Genomic DNA, 18,258 nt, shown 5'->3' with positions numbered 1-18,258 from the left:
AAAAAGCTTTGACCATAGCCCTGGCAGGCGTGGCTCAGTGGATTGAGGGCGGGCTGCGAACCAAAGTGTCGCAGGTTCAATTCCAAGTCAGGGTACATGCCTGGGCTGCAGGCCATGACCCCCAGCAACCGCACATTGATGTTTCTCTCTCTCTCTTTCTCCCTCCCTTCCCTCTCTAAAAATAAATAAATAAAATCTTTTTTTAAAAAAAAGCTTTGACCAAATTCTATGCCGAAAGAAACTAATAAATGGATGGGGAAAAATATGTCAGTAAAATATTTTAGTCAAGGATAGATGTATTTACTATCTATTGCTGCCTGACAATATTCTATAAACTTAGTGACTTAAAACAAAACACATTTATTACCTCAGTTTTTGTGAGTTAGATGCTGCAGTGCAGCTTAGCTGGGTCCCCTGCAATCACAATGTTCACCAGAGACGGATTTTTACCCAAGACTCAACTGGGAAGGATCTGCTCACTTGTGGACTGAGATCCTCCATTTCTTGCTAGCTGTTGGATGGAGGCCTCCCTCAGCTCTTTGATACACAGTCCTCTCTTTAGGGAAGCTCACAACACAGCAGCTTCCTTCTTTAAAGCCAGTAAGAGAAGGTCCCTCAGCAAGACTGATGTTATAATCTTAGTAAGTAAGCCCATCCATGTGACCAAGTACATCCCATCATCTTTGCTATGTTCTTCTGATTAGAAGCAAGTCATAGGTCCCACCCACACTCAAGAAAGGGGGAATGCACAAGGACAAAATACTGGGAGGTATAGATCACAGTCCCACCTTGGAGTCTGTCCTACACAATAGGGAACTGGCTTAGGGATAAAAACTATGGGGAGATGTCACAGTAAAAAACAATCTGTGTTGAGACTATTTTTGTTTACAGCTTTCAAATGATCTAGAAGAGATAGAAATAACAAAATTTCTGTTTTCAATAGAAATAAATTTCTAGATAGTAAGATGTCATGACACTGAGAACAAGTAAAGACTGGCTGATGGACACACTCAATGGGCAAAAACTTAGAGCTTTCCCACAAAGATCAGGAACAAGATAAGGATGCATGCTTTCACCACTCCTATTCAACATAGTACTGGAAGTCCTGGCCACAGCAATCAGACAAGAAAAAGAAATAAAAGGCATACAAATTAGAAAGGGGGGATCAAAACCATCATTGTTTGCAGATAACATGATATTGTAAATAGAAAATCCTATAGACTCCACCAAAAAACTACTCAACCTAACAAGTGAATTTGGCAAAACAGCAAGATAAAAACTCAATATTCAGAAATCAAAGGTATTTTTGTACACTAACATTGAAATATCAGAAACAAATCAGGAAAAAAATCCCATTTGATAACAGCAACAAGAAAAATAAAGTACCTAGGAATAAACCTAACTAAGGATGTAAAAGATCTGTACTCAGAAAACTACACAACACTGAAGAAAAAAATTAAGGAAGACACAAACAAATGGAAGCATGTACCATGCTCATGGATTGAAAGAATTAACATCGTCCAAATGTCCATACTACCCAAAGCAATGTACAGATTCAATGCAATCCCTATTAAAGTACCAATGACATATTTCACAGATACAGAACAAACATTTCAAAAATTTGTATGGAACCATAAATGACCCAAGTAGCTGCAGCAATTTTGAGGAAGAATAACAAAGTAAGAGGATCACAATACCTGATATCAAACTGTATTACAAGGCAACTGTAATCAAAACAGCCTGCTACTGGCATAAGAACAGACACATAGACCAATGGAACAAAACAGAGAGCCCAGAAATAAACCCAAGTCTCTACGGTCAATTAATATTTGACAAAGGGAGAAGAAGCATAAAATGGAGCAAAAATAGCCTCTTCAACAAATGGTGTTGCGAGCTCTGGACAGTTACATGCAAAAAAAATGAAACTAAATCACCAACTTACACCATACACAAAAATAAATTCAAGGTGGATAAAAGACTTAAATATAAATTGTAACACCATAAAAGTCTTAGAGGAAAACATTGGCGGGAAAATCTCAGACATTCCATGCAGCAATATGTTCACTGATATGTCCCCTAAAGCAAGGGACATAAAGGAAAGAATAAACAAACGGGACTTCATCAAATTAAAAAGCTTCTGTATGGCTAAAGAAAACAGCATTAAAATGAAAAGAGAACCAGCTATATGGGAAAACATATTTGCTATACATATTTGCAAAACATATTTGCAACCTTCCTCGTACCCACCTCTAGCGTGTTTGCCAATGACACCTCAGACAAGGGTTTGATCTCCAAAATATATAAAGAACTCATACAACTTCACTCTAGGAAGACAAAAAAAAAACAATTAAAAAGTGGGCAAAAGACTTGAACAGATACTTCTCCAAGGAGGACATACAGAGGGCCCAGGGACACATGAAGAGATGCTCAGCATCACTAGCCATCAGAGAGATGCAAATTAAAACCACAATGAGATATCACTTCACACCAGTCAGAATGGCCATCATAAAGAAATCAATAAAAAACAAGTGCTGGAGAGGTTGTGGAGAAAAGGGAACCCTAGTGCACTGTTGGTGGGAATGCAGACTGGTGCAGCCACTGTGGAAAACAGTATGCAATTTCCTGAGAAAACTAAAAATGGAACTGCCTTTTGACCCAGCAATTCCACAGCTGGGATTATACCCTAAGAACCCTGAAACACCAATCCAAAAGAACCTATGCACCCCAATGTTCGTAGCAGCACAATTTACAATGGCCAAGTGCTAGAAGCAACCTAAGTGCCCATTGGTAAGTGAGTGGATAAAAAAACTATGGTACATTTACACAATGGAATACTATGCAGCAGAGAGAAAGAAGGAGCTTATACCCTTTGTGACAGCATGGATGGAATTGGAGAGAATTATGCTAAGTTAAATAAGCCAGGTGGTGAGGGACAAATACCATATGATCTCACCTTTGAGTGGAACCTAATCAACAAAAGAAAAAAGAAAGCAAAATATAACCAGAGACATTGAAATTAAGAACAATCTGTCAGTAACCAGAGGGGAGTGGGGAGGCAATAATGGGCAGAAGCGTTTTCAGGGACAACTATAAAGGATGCATGGACAAAACCAAGGAGGGGTGGAAGCAAGAGAGGGAGGTAGGTTTGGCTGGGGTGGGTGGGGGGAGTGGTAGGAGGTAAATGCAGACAACTGTAACTGAACAACAATAAAATAATTAAAAAACAAAAGAATAAAGTTCCCCATTACTTAGGAGGAAAAAGAAAAAGACTGGTCAATGGAAGTCATGAGCAGCAACTGCACCAACATCACTGGCAAGAAGCATGTGGACTTACGCCTGAGAACCAAGCAGACATGGAAGCAGTAACTGGATGTCTCGGTAGAGTCTAAGCACAAGACAAGGTGCCTCCAGGACTGTCAGATAGTGCTGCCCAGGGAGGTCAGCAACAGCAGAGGAAAACACGCTGGCAGGCCCCACAGCAAGAGAGAAGTGCGTGGTGAGGGTCCTCTTCTCAGAGATGCAAGAAACCTTCCAGCGAAAGGCCAGACAGGATAGATTCTGTGATTGCTTTAAAAAAGAAAGAAAGAAAAAAGCATCTGTATTCAACTCAACAATTTGGGGATATTTAACGTGCACAAAACTGACTAGACCATAGTATATGGTTATTGAAGCTCAGAAAAAATAACTAATTGACCCATTTCTTACAGATTGAGTTGATAAAAGATGCACTTTAATACCCAAACTCCCATAAACTAAAGCTTAATTATGCTGTGTTTTAGTGACTATCTGCTGTCAGTTGTCTTCAACAAATATTTATACAGCAGTTGCTGTGCTAGGAAGTGCTTGGAATACAATGTGAAGAAAAACAGGTGTGGTCTCTGCTCTCATGGCAATTGTAATAGTGAGAAAGAAGGACAGTGAATAAATAACTGCACAAATAACCATATAATTATTACTGGTGACGGTTATGAAGGACAAGAATAGAGTACTTTGAGAAAAATAAACCTGGAGAGTCCAATCTAGCCCACAGAATCAGGACTAAAGAAAAAGTGACATTCAAGCTAAGACCTGAAGGATGGGTGTCCCCACCAAGAGGTGGAGAAAGGACAGGGCAGCAGAGAAAACAACATGCAAGAAGGACCTGAGATGGGAAGGAGTTTGAGGTGCAATGAAGGCAAAGGGAGCCCAGTATTGCTGGGGCATGGTGACCAAGAGCTCAAAATGACAGTAGCAATCAGGAAGGACCTGGTAGACCAGGTTAAGGATGAGTAATGAGAAGCCACTGAAACTTTTAAACAGAGAAATCTGAATGTCTGTGTCCCCCGCTCCTTCAAAATTCTTATGTTGAATCCTAACCCCCAAAGATGGTATTAGAAGGTAGGGCTTTGGGGAGATGATTAGGTCATACTGCAGACCCTTAATGAATGGAGTGTTATACAAAAGGCTCCAGAGAGATCCCTAACTCTTTAGCCATGTGAGGACACAGTGAGAAGGCACTGGCTACAAAGAAGGTGGATCTCACCAGAAGCTGAATCTGCTGGCACCTTAATCTTGGACTTCCCAGACTCCAGAACTGTGAGCAATAAGTTTCTGTCATTTATAAGCTACCCAGTCTGTAGTAGTTTGTTACAGCAGTCTGGGCTATGACAAATGATATAATGTGATTTCCCTTTAAACCATCACTCTCATAGCTATTGAGGATGGGATGGGATTGGAGAAGCAGCAAGTGTGGACATGGGGTGATCAGTGAGAAAGTTTTCACAGTTGTCCAGAGAGACACAACAGTGGCCTAGATGAGGGCAGTGGCAATGCAGATAAAGAGAAGTGAATAAGTTCAAAATATTTTGAGCGTAGAAAGAAAGGTCACTTATTGGACATGAAGTACCCTTCACAGGCAGATGGAATTTTCAAGCATGATAACTAGGTTTCTGGCATGATCAACTGGGTAGGCAGAATTACCATTTACAGATAAAAGGAACAACTAGAAATAGACTTGGGGAGAAGTTCAAGAGGCTTCAGTTAAAATATGTGAGATGCTCCCTCTCTTTCCTATGGTGGTAATAATAATACTAATATAATAATAATAATAATAATAATAATGTAGTGATTAGGTAAAAGTGAACATGATTTTTGCTTTTCAATATAAAATTGCTTGGTTAAGAAGTAAAATATATATGCTATAGAAGTACACTACAACATTAAAGAACAACCTTTGCACTTTTCCTACAATTTATTTCTGAATGAGAATACTAAGGACACTACCTTAGTTTGGCAACCTTCCTCATAACTAGCTCTAGCTGTCAGAATTAGACAGGCCCAGCACCTGCCAGGTGACTTTCACTTGCTGACACAGTAGTCACCAGAAAGAAAAACCTTTGGAAATAGGACCAAACAATTTTTTCAGGATTTGTGGAACAAAAATTAAAATCATGAATAACCAAATATTTCTCTTCTGAATACAATGGAACATTTCTGAGCTCTTGTCCAATTACCTGAGGATAGCAGGAGACTGTTTCTCTAAACAAGAATACAACTTGGCCCTAACTGGTATAGCTCAGTGGATTGAGTGTCGGCTGCAAACCAAAGGGTCACTAGTTCGATTCCCAGTCAGGGCACATGCCTGGGCTACAGGCCAGGCCCTCAGTAACGGGCCATGTGAGAGGCAACCACACATTGATGTTTCTCTCCCTCCCTTCCCCTCTCTCTAATAATAAACAAATAAAATCTTTAAAAAAAATAATACAACTTGTTTTGCCAACATTATTATTATGTTTCATCGCCAAGGTGGTATCTAATTGCAAATCTATCTTCTGTATTAACATTTCATAAAATTGATTTGTTCAAGTGTGTTTCTCTTTTCCATGTTGGTTGACCTCTCAAGTCAAACATTGTGAGGCTGCTAGAAACAGCACTATGTCTTACTCAACTTTGACCACAGTAGATATTCAATGAATGTTTGCTGAATAAAGAAATGAATGTTTATTATGTAGATTGTAAAATTCAGTTAAAATCAATAATGAATCTAAAAATGCAGAAATATGACAGTTGAATTCAATATAGACAAATGTTAAGATAAATGTATTGAAAGAAAATAAGTCAGATTATACTAATGAACTATTGGGCTCTGAGCTATGAAAACACAAGCAAAAAATAATCTCGGCTGTAAATAACTTGTTTACTTAAAGTATTATTCTACGTTCTCGTTAGGATAGTAGCTGAATGCAATGAACTGTAGAGAGAAACTACATTCAGCATAATTTTAGAAATGTACTATTCAGATATCAAAGACAAGTTGGCATTGACCATGAAAAGATAAGAAATTTGTGTGAAAAAAGTCAAAGAGTAGATAAACGTTTACACTTAAGTTTATAAAGATAGAAAATGGATTTATCTTAAATGTATCTATCTCTTCAGAAATTACTAGTCTACCAAAGATAACAAATTACTTTAAATGGTCATTCAAACTCTTGACATTGAGGGAGGCCTATTCCATCAACTATAAATTAAAATAAACTTGTTTCAAATCTCTGATGAATGCTTTGCTTATTACCATTTGTATCCATAGTTTGGTTTTCTTAGCATGGAAACTGTAATTTAGCACGGTTAAACTGTAACCTGAGTGGTACATATTCAGTGACCCACAACAGGGCATTCTAATTTGCATTGTGCAATCATTTATAAACTTTGGGTCCTATCCAATTTACATGTAAACAACACCAATGATGACTCAGGAAACCAATGCTGAGTGGTTCCTTCCAACAGTACTGAGGCTCACAGCGCAGCATTTTGTTTTTTTAAGTCTTTAAAGGCAAAGATTGAGTTGCAAAAGGATTAATTCACCACCTGCTCATTGACCTCAGCTTCAGGAACTGTTGTACATGTCTTTATTAGAAGGGAACTTGAAGATGACGGAGCAAATCTGGGAAGAAGACTTGATTTTTACTCGGTAACCTTTTACTGTTTGATTTTCTTTATGTATTTTTACCACATGCATGTATTATCTTATAATAACCACCAGCCACAATTTTAAAAATGAAATAAGTTCAGTACTTTCCCCAAAGTTCCTTGGAACTTACTGATATTCTCACTATAAAATCCTTTTTTAATATGTAAAAACCAAAGCTGAATATATAGTTAATGGAAACAAGTCAATTCCCTGTATTCCCAGAGTCATATTGAAAATAAACTGAACTCTTCATATCTCTTTTTAATCAAATGTTTTTATCCTACCCCACCAACTTTTTGTTACACCTGTTCAGAAGAAATAAAATGGACTGAGTTAAAGGGTTTCTTATTTCTTAACCTCCAAGCTCCAATGAATGTGCCATGGGCAGTGAAAACACATTTAACAAAAAAGTCGGAGGGAATCTGGACAAGGCATGAAAGAACTCAGTACCTGGGTAAGAAGGGACTGGCTGTGTAAGGCACTGAGGTTAAGGTGCTAGGAAACAAAGCAGGCAGAATTCACCTGGGGTCCAGGGTTCATATCCACCCTGGAAGGGAGCCCCAGATCAATTGGCTAATGTCATCGGTGGCCAGGTTGTAGTAGTACGTTCATTTATTAATGAAGAGTGGGCAAAGAGATCTATGTCCCTTCCACTTTTATTTTTCTTGAGGTAGGCCCACTTAGGGCTCCAAAGCCCAGATCCAAAATTGTTTTGGAGATGTCCAAATCAGAACCTAGGACTTTCATTTTCATCAAAGTCTGACTTAAAAAATGTTTTCTTCCTTCAGCTCCGTGTTGGTTCGTAAAAACAGAACCAGTTGTGGAGAACTTAAAAACAACTTGCTGACAAAGCCATCTTTTGTCCTTTAAGACTTTTCAACATTCATTTAACTTGGTGTTTTGGTGCAAAAAATTTTAGGGGTAGGAAAGTTTTCCACATGATTTATGTTAGAATATACAACCTCTGTACATAGTCCAAATATCTCTTCAATTAGCCTTAATATTTTATATTTGTGGTTTTCAGCCAGAGTGGGATGGGCTTGGCCTGTATACTATAGTTTGGAAAATCTACCAAAATGACTTGAATATATGTAGTCTGTGCATCTTCACCTCCATCATACACATTCACACACACACACACACACACACACACACACCAGGGTCTGTATTACTGTGTACCAGATTTTATCCTGTTCCCTCATCATGCCTTCTCACAGTGGAACGACTCTTCCACCAACTGAACAGATTTTATCAAGCTTAATTTTTCTTGAGTTGTATTTTAAAAAGTCATATTCAATACACATTTTAAAATTACACATGCTCTCGCACTGTGAGAATGACTATTCTAAGTTTACCATTCAATTCTTCTGCTAATAGCACCCTTTTCTTAAACATATTCCTCACCCTTTATGATGGAAAAATTCCAATTTATGATAATGCAATGTCACATTACAAAAAACTGCTTTAATAAATTTTGGGTGAGTTTTTACATAAGTAAAATGTCTCCATAATATATTGCGACATTTGCTGCCACATTAAATTCACTTTTATGGTTTGACTTCTTAAAAAATTTTTATTTGCTTTTCACAAAATCTCATTTAATGCAGTAAGGCACCCACAGTCTTTGGATTAAAGCTGCAGGGCCTGAGATTTAAATTATAATACCCTACTAAAACAGCCACAAAATTATTAAATAAAATTTCCATATTTTAAATAATCATCTTTATTAAAACTACTCAACATTTATTATCTTAAAATATTTTAAAGCCATTTTTAGAAGTAGAGAAATTCAGCACCTTTATTAATAACCTGGAGGCAGCTGCCACGGAGGCCTGTGGTGTGGTCCCCAGCACACGGACCCTGGAGTAGCAAGGCTCCAGGCTGAACCTAAACTCTGCTACTTTATTTTCCAATTCTTTCTTGAGTTCTGTCACTTCCTTTTTGAATTCTAATCAATTTTGCTCTTTCATTTCTTATATAATTTTTTAATGTACTTTATCTCATTTTGAAAAAATACAATGCTTCAGACCTGCTTTTTGAGTACATCTTTCTAGTATGCTTTTACTGTTATTTTACTCCTTATTCTTATTCCTTATAATACCTTATGGCATCAGACCTGTTGATCATTGTTAGGTGAACTTAGTTTTCCTGAACTTTAAGAAGAAAGCTTAGTTCAGAAAAACTTTATTTATTTATTTATTTCCTGCAGGCTGTGGGGTTTGTTTTTGTTGTTGGTTGTTGCTGTATTTTTTTAATCCTCACCAATGTGAGAAAGAAACTAAGAGAAACACCAGGTGATTGGTCTCTCATATTGCCCTAACCAGAATCAAACACCCAACCTAGGCATGTGCCCTGACAGGGAATGGAACCCACAACCTTTTGGTTTACTGGACCACAGCTCCAGCTGACTGAGCCACACCAGCCATGGCAGGCTCAAAAAGCACTTATAATTTTGTTGGTTAAAAATACAGCAGTTTGCTTTCAGGGGTTTTCTAACTATTGCCCTCTGCTGTCATCAATAGTCCAGACTTCTTTCCTTCTTCACTGCCCCCGTGCTGCTGAATTTCAATTGTGCTCCCAACCCCAAAGTGAAACTGATGGGTTAGGTTTGAGATTTTATGCGATTAAACCACCCTGGAAAGCCTACAGGCTTTCCTTTGAGATCCTGTTTCTTAGCCACCGAAGCTGTGTGACCTTGGGCGACCTGCTCTGCTCTTCTGTGCCTTGTTTCCCCATTCATAACATAAAAAGTGTGATAGGGTAACGAGTTTTCATTCCAGGTGGTTAAAACACTGACACACAGTAATCACTTTTTGAGTGTTTGCTTGATAAGTAAAATATCCATCTGCACTTTCTTTATGAACTCATCTTTAAATTGTAGACGCTCTCAGATCAACTAATCACAACTATCCACAAGAGCTTCAGGAAGTCTATTCAAGCGTTAACCATAATGAAAGATTTCATTTACCCAGTCAACATACCTCACACTATTTGGGTTATTAATAAAAGATTCAAGAGAAAGAAAGCTGTTCACTGTCATCCTACAAAGAACACAAATGTCCCTTGTCTCTGGCGTTGAGTCATTTCACATCACATCTGTTTCGGGGTTTTTTCTCCCTCCTGAGGCTGACTTTATTTGTACTTCTCAACACCTGCTACCATTAAAAAAGGTGGCAAACAATCTTTTTAGAAAGGGCCTGGAAAAACTTTTCTTAAAGGTTTTTAAAGGCCCTGGCATTTTTAAAGGATTTTGGAATTTTCACTTTCTTACAGCTTATGATTACTGCTGCGAATTTCCATTGCCTATAGTAAGAGCAAGCCACTTCTTTAACCTGCTGAACCATAGTTTTTTCCTTTTAAGCAATTTTGCTTTAAAACATATGAGTCCAAAAGAAGCTAACCAATCAGAGTTTTGGAATTTAGGTTGCCAAAAAGTATTTTTCTACATCAACCTATGGTTCATCTAGAAAAAAATATGACATAAAATAAGGATGTGGTGGGGGAACTCATTACAACTAAATGTAATGTGTGATCCTGGGTCGAATCCTGAGCCAGAATATCTTCTTTCTTCTTTTTCTATAAAGGAAATTATTGGGAATATTGATGAATATTAGATAATGTCTCTAGGTAATAATTGTTGTATCAGTTTTCCTGATTTAGTAACTGTACTATAATTAAATAAGAGATGAATTTAAAATATTTGGGGTAAATAACTCTCAGAGTTCAGAGGAAGAGATCACATGAAAGCAAGTATGATAAAATGTCAACATTTGGGGACTCTCGGTGAAGGGTGCATGGGAATTCTTTGTACTGTTCTACAACTTTAGTGAAAGTCTGAAATTGTTTCAAAATAAAAATGGTTTTTAAAAGTTGGGGGTTATGGGCAAAAAGACAGTAAGATTAATGTCCCTGAGGGACTCATTGAGCACTTACGGCATTACCGAATGCTACACCTTGAAAGCAAAAACTTTAACAGAAAAGTTGGGGGCTTAGAGTGCTTCAAATATTTGGCTAGGAAGGCCAGTACAAAATCACTCCCTAAAGAAGTACTCACTTTGATTTTTGATTCAATATACTGCCATTCCCTATCAGCAGAATCAATGATATCCTAGTAAGCTAAGGCCTTTTAAAATAGCAGGCACTCTCAGGTTGGCAAAGATGAAGCTGAATTATTATGCTCAGTATGTGTGGCAACCATGGTATTTATAACCTATTGGTGGGATTTAGGCTGGTATAATCTAGTACAATCTTTCTAAGGAGCAAATTAGGTAGTATCACATTTTAAATGTCCATACCCTCTGACTCAGCAATTCTACTTCTAGAAATTTCTCCTAAGGAAATAGTGGGCTGAGTGAACAAAGACATATATTCAAGAATATTTACTCTGTCATAGCAAAAACCAGGAGATATTACGTATCCATCAGATTAAATTATGGTTTATCCATATAAAAGAATATTCTTCAACCATCACAGAGTATGAGATAAATGACGGAGAGTTATGTCCCTATATCTTAAATGAAAATCAGGTTACAGAATAGTATGTATAGTATGATCCTGTATTTATTTGCATTACTTATTTACATTTAAATTGAAAATATGACATAGGCATTTTTTAAAGATTGAAAGAACATATGCCAAAAAAATTGCGGGTAGGTAGTTAGAAAAACATATATTGCAATATCCAAGGCAGACTACATAATTTGCAGGGCCCAGTGCACAATGAAAATGTGGAGCCCCTTGTTAAAAAATCAAGAATTTCAAGACGACAGCAGAGTATTTAGCCAAGTGGAGCCCTTCTAAGTGTAGGGCCTTGTGCAATTATATAGGTTGCATTGCCCATGAAGCTGGCCCTGGCTATATACTACACTAGACACTTAGATGTATGCTACACTACCTTATACAAGGTAGGGCAAAAGCAGGTATACAGTTGTTCATATGGAAAATGATACAATAATTAATAAATAATAATATGAGTAAGCTGTTTCACATACAAGTGTAAACCTACTTTTGCCCAACCTTGTAAATTACAGTACAAGTGCTAGGATATAAAACATGCTCGGTGGTAATATATGGATGAATGAGTGGAAATATACATGTTGTCTATCTCCCCCCCCAACACACAGGCACACATACATACATCTTTGTTATTTTGGGGATTATAATAAGTGAAATACTTGTGATAAATGCGATGGAAAGCATGTTTAAATTACTCCTAAAAGCAGCTAGCATGTTAATAATGCTGAGATCAGAGATTTTCCAGTGTACCCTTTGGATCACTTTGCGTGCCACGAGAGTGCCTCCAAGAGGATTGACAGGGAGTCAATGAGGAGACAGGGAGGTGCAGCTCTCAGAAGAGATTTCTCTGGCCTTTAAAGAGGTTTTACGATAGTGTCATCAGGACAGAAAAACATGATGGGTAGTTTTTTTTCCCCTCCTTTTATGTGGCAAGTAGTAATGTAAGAAAAAAAATAAGAAAAATTATGGACAGGAATTTTCTATCTCTAGAAATTAAACAGCTCTTCTAGGCTACCTAGGTATCAGTAAGTATTTTTTCTACTGCTCTCAATGGCTCTATGATATCCTTGAATATCCAAATAATAGTATTACTAGTCATAAGTTGACTTGATCTGTCTGCAACTTAAATGTTTCCTCTGATGCTTCTATTTATAAATAGAACTAAAAACCTGACAAGTCTAATTTGGGATCAGCATGGTAGCTTATGTTCTGCCATTTAAAACATCAGGGTTTGATTAGGCAGATCTTAGGGTTGTAGCCAAAAGGCAAGAGAACATGACATTCTAAAATCTAATGGGCTCTAAGTAAGACCATCTAACACTTATCAGGCTCTGATTCTTATTAGTTAAGAGGGCAGCAACTTTTAACACTACCTAATGAGTGATGCGATAAGCACATAGGTAAAAGGACAAGGGTTTCCAGGACATTAAAGGATTTGTTCCTAAAGTTTTCTTTTGAAGTCCACCATAAGGTAGTCAGTGGTGGCTCAGTCTAAATGACACACCAGGAGTTACAGACCTTTGACTTCATAGGCATCTGGAGAATCTGTTGAAACTATTTGAGACGTTCTCCAAGAGACTTCAGGGTTTTGTATAACATAGTGACAGAACTATTAATAGAAACTGATAAATCCTATGAGGTAGCATGTATTTCAAGACCACATTCTGTGCCTTATAAGTGCTCAATCTTGTACTATTTTTAATTCATTTTCTAGAATTATATGTGTATACATGGTACCATATGTCACATGTAATCTATGCCCAGTGATAGGGAAAAACAATTAATAAATATATCAGAGTCCTCATTTTATGTGAATATCCAAGGCAGTCAGTCATCTGTCCTAGGATATCAGTTCTGTCTTCACTAAAGTTATTAAAATCACTCATACCCATGAGGTTTCATTTTCAGCATTCTAACTAGCACTACTATTCTCAAATTTCAAAAGAGGACCCAAAATCCAGGTATAAGATATTAGTGAATGTAGGAATCTATCATTTTCACAAATGTAAAAAATAGAAAAAGCTCTACTTAATGTATTTGTCCTTTATCTCCAGACAATTGCTTCTACCTTAAATATTACAGTAACTTTTTCTTTAAAAGATATTATAATGCATACATGTGTTTGACATGAAGAACTTGCTAGTGATATCCTCTGAAGACTGAATGGGTTATGATTTAAGAAATACTGAGTTCGCCAGTAATGAATGTGTTGCACTGAATGAGAACATCGGGGTGAAAATTCAAACACAAAATAAGTAGTTGAACTACATAATATCCATGATGTTTTCCAACATAATATCTGTAATGTTTTCCAACTCTGAGACATAAGGAATCTGAAACAATTCTTATCAGTCTTGAGCAGGGCAGAGGATGGTAACAGGGAGAATGCAGAGGCAAATGAGGCACTATGAAGATATCCTCTTTAGTCAACACAATTTGCCATTGATTGAACAGGGAACACAGGAGAAAAAGGATGAAGAATTTTTTAAAAAAGGTTTTTAGCTCAAGAAATGGAGTAGCCCCATTAATAGAAATGAGACAGAATTAAAAATTAACAGGGTTTTTTTTTTTCATTACTTTTATTGTGAAGGGATCCCCCTGAACAGGATAACTAAAAAGAGGGAACTTAATTGTGCATTTCTGTTGTTTGTTGGTATCAGAGATGGTTCCAGGAGATCAGTCCAGATGTGGCAGGTGGCCCCACTCCTGGTTAGACCCTCTGAAGGCATGGCCCTAAGGAGGAGGCTGGTAGAGGGAAACCAGAATGCCTGGCAAATGAGCTGGAATTCAGGAGCAGATCAAGAACCATTAATAAAGACATGTTCTGCTCCTTTGGGAATTGACTCAAGAACTGGGACAGGCCTGAACCTTCAAAGAGCTAGAGAAGGCAGTGGAAAAGGATATGAGATTTAAGCTAACAAGAACTCAGAACAGATTTCACAGACTCAGTGAAGCCAGTCTTTTAGAAGAATGTCATTAAGAAAATGCTACTTGAAAAGCCTCAAGAAAAAAAAAAACAAGAGGCAGAAAGGGACCCAGGAAAACTTTTCAAAAAAAAATCTATTCAGAAAGTAAAATGGAACTGGATATTACTAGCCTGTAAATTGTCCTTGAAACATTATTTGGTGTGTTTTTTTGGGAAGTGCTATTATTTTGAGGAAGCTGTTATTTTACAGTTGTACTACTTTAAAATTTTGCATGACATATCATCACCTATTACCATGATGTCTAATTATGCTTATTTTAACTCTGTCCGTACCTTAGGCTGAAACCAGCTTATAAGAGCTGTTAGACCAGATCTAGTAGCTCTCAAAATACATTCCAGGAACCAGTACCGTAAGTATCAAGTGAGCACATGTTAGAAATTCAAATCTTCAGATGATCTCCCAGAGATGCTAAATCAGAAACTGGGGATGGACTTCTGGTCAAGATGGCAACATAGGTAATCACTGCTGGCTTCCTTGCACAACCACATCAAAACTACAACCAAACTATAAAACCATCACTCAGAACCATTAGATACTGAGCTGAATGGAAGTCTGACAACTACAGAATTAAAGAAACCACATCCATTCAAACCAGTAAGAGGGGCAGAGATGCAGAATGAGCTGGTCCCACATCCACATGTGGTGAATAAAAATTCGGAAGCAATATCTCAGGAGCAAGGAGTCCCAGCTCCACATCAGGACCCCCAGCCCAGTGTTCCACTGCTAGGAAGATAAGTCCCCATAGCTTCTGGCTGCAAAAACCAGTAGGAACTGAGTTGGTGGAAGAACTCCTAGAGTCCCAAGCAGTTCCTCTTAAAAACCCACACATGGACTTATTCAAACTCACTCCCTCTGAGCTCCAGCACCAAGATAGCAGCTTGAAGGGCGCCAGTGGCATATAGAAACTGAAGTGTCTGTCATCAAGGCAAGAGCTGGGGGACAGTTTTCTCCCAGACAGAAAGGCAGGCAGAGGCCACTGTCCCTTTCCAGAACCTTCCCCCAACAGAGACACAGAGCCTGCCATATCTGAGACTCCATCAACTTTGCTAACACCACTTATCCCACCATGGAGATCCCCTGAGACTCTGTCTTACCCAAGCTGTTAACAGAGACTTTTCCATGTGAATGACTGGTCTTGGCTCATGCTTCACAACTTCCTGAATCTTCTCAAACAAGCAACAGCTGGCTTCAGTGAGCCCCCAGCCCCTATACCTCTTGCTAAGTGGCCCCAAGCCTGGCACTAGCAGCAAACAGCATAGATTCACAGCTTGGCTTCACCTAGGAATTGTCAAGCCCAGCACAAATAGCAGCCATCTGATTATTTTATACCTCATGCAGGGTGGCCCCCAGATAGAACACAAAGGGGAGCTGACCTTGGCCTGCACCACCTGGGAAACACCAAGCCTGCACACCCAGTGGACAGCTATAGATCACATTGGAGCACCACCACCCTGCTCCTGCACAGCTGATCCTCTACAAAGGGTGGAGGTTGGCAGTCAGTGGTCAGAACCAGTCCTTGCAAGTGATTGGCCTGGGTATATCCCTCACATTAACCTGCTGACAGCAATCATGGCTCAACAAAAGAGGAGTGGGGACTTGGGCACATCTCAAGTACCCAGCTTGTGTGATAGGGGAGGCTGTGCCACTGGACCCTACAGGATACCTACTACATTAGGTCACACTACCATGACAAGGAGTTATAGCAGCTTTACCTAATACATAGAAACAAACACAGGTAGGATGCCAAAAGTAAGACACAAAGAAACAAGGCCTAAATGAAAGAACAGATCAAAACTCCAGAAAAAGAAAACTAAACAAAAGGGAGGTAAGCAAACTTATCAGATGCACAGTTTAAAACACTGGTTATACAGATGCTCAAGAAACTTAGTAAGGACCTCAACAGAATAAAAAAGATCCATTCAGAAACAAAGGATTCACTAATTGAAATAAAGAACAATTTACAGGGCAACAACAGTAGATGAAGCCAAGAATCAAATCAAAGATTTGGAACATAAAGAAACAAAAAACAATCAACCAGAACAGCAAGAAGAAAAACAATCCAACAAAATGAGAATAGTGAAAGCAGCCTCTGGGACAACTTCAAATGTTCCAACATTCACATCATAGGGATGTCAGAGGAGAAGAGACAGCAAGAAACTGGAAAGCTATTTGAAAAAAATAATGAAAGAAAGCTCCCCTAATGTGGTGAAAGAAGTAGACATGCAAGTCCAGGAACCACAGAGAGTCTCAAACAAGGTGGATGCAAAGAGGCCCACTCCAAGGCACTTCATAACTAAAATGCCAAAGGTTAAAGATAAAGAGAGGATCTTAAAAGCAGCAAGAGAAAAGAAGTTAGTTACCTACAGGGGAGTTCCCATAAGACTATTGGCTGATTTCTCAAAAGAAACTTTGCAGGCTAGAAGGGATTGGCAAGAAATATCCAAAGTCATGAGAGCAGGTACATACAGCCAAGATTGCTCTACCCTACAAAGATATCATTTAGAATCAAAGGGCAGATAAAGAGCTTCCCAGAGAAGAAAAAAACTAAAGGAGTTCATCATCACCAAACCAGTATTATATGAAATGTTAAAGGGGCTTATTTTAAGAAAAGATCAAAACTATGCACAATTAAATGGCAATAAATGGCATAACTATCAACAACTGAATTTAAAAAACAAACTAAGAATCAAGAACAACAGAGACAGAATCATGTATATGGAGAGCATTTTGATATTTTCCAGCTGGAAGGGGATGTGGGGGAATGGGTAGAGAGGTGAGGGGATTAAGAAGTACAAATAGGTGGTTACAAAGTAGCCATGGGGATGTAAAGTACAGTACAGGAAATGGAGCAGCCAAAGAACTTACATGCATGACCCAAGGACATGAACAATGGTGTGGGGATTTGTCTGAGAGAGTGGGGTGCTGGATGGAGGGGGGCAAAGAGGGAAATTGGAGCAATTGTAATAGCATTATCAATAAAAATAATAGAAAATAAAGTGACAAAAGACATTAAAAAGAAGAAACTGGTGATGGAGTCCACCAATTTGGGTTTTAAGTCTGGCAGGTGGTGGAAAGCACACTAACGCTGAGAGCTACTGCCTTCAGGCATTTCAGAACTGCACCTCTTCAGAGCCTGTTAAGGAAAAAATACTCTCCTGTTTTATTTACTCACAGCACTATTTTCACTTCTGATCACCGAATGTGTTATTCTTTTTTTCCCCATACCATGCAATTCTGTGACATATTAAGTACCCTATAATTTAACTCAATTTTGACATGACTGGGACACAAGTGTCGGATCCCATAGATTAAGGCCTCCCCACCTCACTTCACACACCAATCACAAGTTTAGGTTGTCACCTGTGCTCCTGACTGACCTAGCTATAAATTGGAGTCATACAGCCCCTTCCTGGGGTTCAATTAACTTGCTAAAGCACCTCACAGAACTTAGAAAAAGTTTGTCTACTGGATTTCCAGTTTATTTTGAAAGGATCTAACTCGAGATAGCCAGGTGGAAAAGATGCACAAGGCAGGGTTTGGGAAAAAAGGTACAGAACTTCCATTCCATGTCCTCCTTGGGCTCGCCACCTTCTCAGCACCTCCATGCACTCACCAAATGGAAGCTCTCTGAACCTGTCCTTTTTGGGTTTTTAATGGAGGCTTTATTGTGGAGGAATGATTGATTAAAGCACTGGCCATTGATTCAACCGCCAGTCCCTTTCCCCTCCCAGAGGTCAGAGGGGACTAGGACTGCAAGTTTCAACCCTCTAATCACATAGTTACTTCCCCTGGCAACCAACCCCCTATTCT

At 38.5% G+C, this 18,258-nt stretch overlaps 1 long non-coding RNA gene across 5 annotated transcripts in view; it reads right to left on the bottom strand.

Annotated features, from left to right (window-relative positions):
• LOC118498794 overlaps positions 1-18,258 on the bottom strand; it is a 46,424-nt gene that overhangs the window by 22,533 nt on the left and 5,633 nt on the right. The gene's annotated exons all lie outside the window — the stretch shown is intronic.

This window comes from Phyllostomus discolor, chromosome 2, assembly GCF_004126475.2.
Source record: "Phyllostomus discolor isolate MPI-MPIP mPhyDis1 chromosome 2, mPhyDis1.pri.v3, whole genome shotgun sequence".
NCBI classification, from domain to species: domain Eukaryota; kingdom Metazoa; phylum Chordata; class Mammalia; order Chiroptera; family Phyllostomidae; genus Phyllostomus; species Phyllostomus discolor.
The sequence above is the reverse complement of the archived record's forward strand: the minus strand, read 5'-3'. Positions and strand labels throughout refer to the sequence as shown.